Source organism: Palaemon carinicauda, chromosome 9, assembly GCF_036898095.1.
Source record: "Palaemon carinicauda isolate YSFRI2023 chromosome 9, ASM3689809v2, whole genome shotgun sequence".
Classification (NCBI taxonomy): Eukaryota; Metazoa; Arthropoda; class Malacostraca; order Decapoda; family Palaemonidae; genus Palaemon; species Palaemon carinicauda.
This window is the reverse complement of record NC_090733.1, coordinates 124,553,186-124,555,685: the sequence shown is the minus strand read 5'-3', so window position 1 is coordinate 124,555,685 and position 2,500 is coordinate 124,553,186. Positions and strand designations below refer to the sequence as shown.

Below are 2,500 nucleotides of genomic sequence, written 5' to 3'. Positions count from 1 at the left end.
CGGCAAATTTGAATATTTTATTTTCCGATAATCAAAAATTTATGGCTACTAGACATAAGTCAAACCTAAGATTACGATGACGTGTATATACCAAGATATATTTGTATATTTATCGTACTAAACCTTAAAATATTTTCTTAGAATAATTCCGGCAAATTTTAATATTTTATTTTCCGATAATACAATATTTATGGTTGTTTGACGTAAGTCAAACCTAAGATTAAGATGACGTGTATATACCAACATATATTTGTATATTTATCGTACTAAACCTTAAAATAATTTCTTAGAATAATTCCGGCAAATTTTAATATTTTATTTTCCGATAATACAATATTTATGGTTGTTTGACATAAGATAAACCTAAGATTTAGATGCAGAGTACAACACCTGCTATGAGACCAAACGATGGTTCCGCCGCCCGTAGAGTTTCGCGTTCCCGCCAAGGTCTGGCGTGCCAAAGTTAAGGAATATACTGGTCTTAATTCTCTTATATTTAAGTGACCGATACGTGACCTTTGTATGGATCATAATATCAGTAATTTGAGCTTTCTGCTTAAATAATTTCAATTCGGTTATCCGAATTAGATGAAGGAATTTTATAGATTTTATATTCGCATCTGCTAGAGATCGTTTTAGATATAGTTACGATTGTTATGGCCGTAACAAGCAAGGTTTAAACTGGAACACCTTAAATGCAGCTGTATTTTTACCCTAGATTACCTTAAAACTTTTCAAATTTCCTTATATTTCAAGCTAATAAAACCGAAATTTACCTTACAAATATCCTTACCTTAAAGATTACCTTGAAACCATGCGAATTACCTCAAACTAAGGTGATTACCTTACAGATTTAAGGCAAATACCCCCATTTAACTTCGAGAACAACTTGCCGTCGGGCGGAGGGGAACAAGCTGACCGGTAGTCGCCGATCGAGTGTGAGAAATAATGAGGGAAAATGAGTTATCGATCTGTAATGAGGTAGGGCAGAAGAGTCGTTCTCCTCCTCCTCCTCCTCCTCCTAGTTCTCCTCATCATCATTATCGAACTCAAAGGCGGAACGGCTTGGTTTTAACGCGCTGTAGGGGACTGGGACGGGAGGGAATATGGCCCACGCTGACTTCGCTCTGAGCAGTCTTTCTGTCCTCGGACTCCTCCCCCCCCCCTTTTTTTTATTTCATTTAGGACAGGGGTGTGGGACAATGTTTTTTTTTTTCTTTTGCAATGTGTATTTTGCTTTTTTTGTCTTTTTTGTGACTTGGGAGAAATTTGTGGGTATTTTTGCAATTTTTACATTTTGACGTGTTGATTGCAATTGATAGTATGTATTGATAAGTTTGATAAATATATATATATATATATATATATATATATGTGTGTGTATATACTTATATATATATGTATATATACTTATATATATATATATATATATATATATATATATATATATATATATATATATATATATATATATATGGTATTACCTCGTGTCATTTATTGTAACAATATACTAGTGCCTGTGAGAATTTTATTAGTTGCATATATATATATATATATATATATATATATATATATATATATATTATATGTGTGTGTGCGCATATGCGTTGTGTATTAAAAACTCTTATTTGTTTTGAAAAATACCAATAAGAAATAATCAGCGTCTAACATCAACGACTTAATGTTTTGTGGATTCATTTTATCGAATTCAAATTAACCTATCCTTCGCTTACATCTCAGGCACTGGACTCCTTTTTATTATTTTTGTGACATTTCATTTATATTTTCATACGTTTATATAGAAAAGTATTTACTGGAGAGTACGAAATCATTATAATATTTTATAGTAATTTCTGTCAGTTTTCAATTATTTTATTATGGTGATTGATGGAAGTGGTTATTATAATATGTCCGGAGGATATATATGTATGTATATATATATATATATATATATATATATATATATATATATATATATATATGTATATGTAATGAATATATTTTCATGTATGTATATGCGTATATATATATATATATATATATATATATATATATATATATATATATATATATTTATATATGTATATATATATGTGTGTGTGTGTTTATATGTATGTATGTGTGTATATGTGTATGTCAAATATTATGATCCCCACAACCACACACATATAAAGTTGCCTTATACAACCTATACATAAAATAATTGCGGCAACGAGAAATTTCTCCTATTTGTATTCGTATTTTTTTTCTTTGAAGAAGATTAAAAAGAATTGATATCATTATCAGCGATATGATTTCGATGAAGTTTCCCTCGTACGAGAATCGTCGTAAATAAATAATTAAATATTTTTTTTTTTTTTTTTATGTTTTTTTGGGGCAATGTTTACCGCACGCCGTCGGAAGCAGTTGGCTGCCATGGAAAGTATTTGGGTTTATTAAAATTGCCCCCCGAATATATTAATATGGTGACGAAATTGACAGGTGCGATATTTGTACTGCA

At 30.1% G+C, this 2,500-nt stretch overlaps 1 protein-coding gene across 1 annotated transcript in view; it reads left to right on the top strand.

Moving 5' to 3' along the window:
* The window catches only part of LOC137646619 (serine/threonine-protein kinase pakD-like), a 524,775-nt gene that overhangs the window by 502,282 nt on the left and 19,993 nt on the right, over positions 1 to 2,500 (top strand). The window lies entirely within an intron of this gene.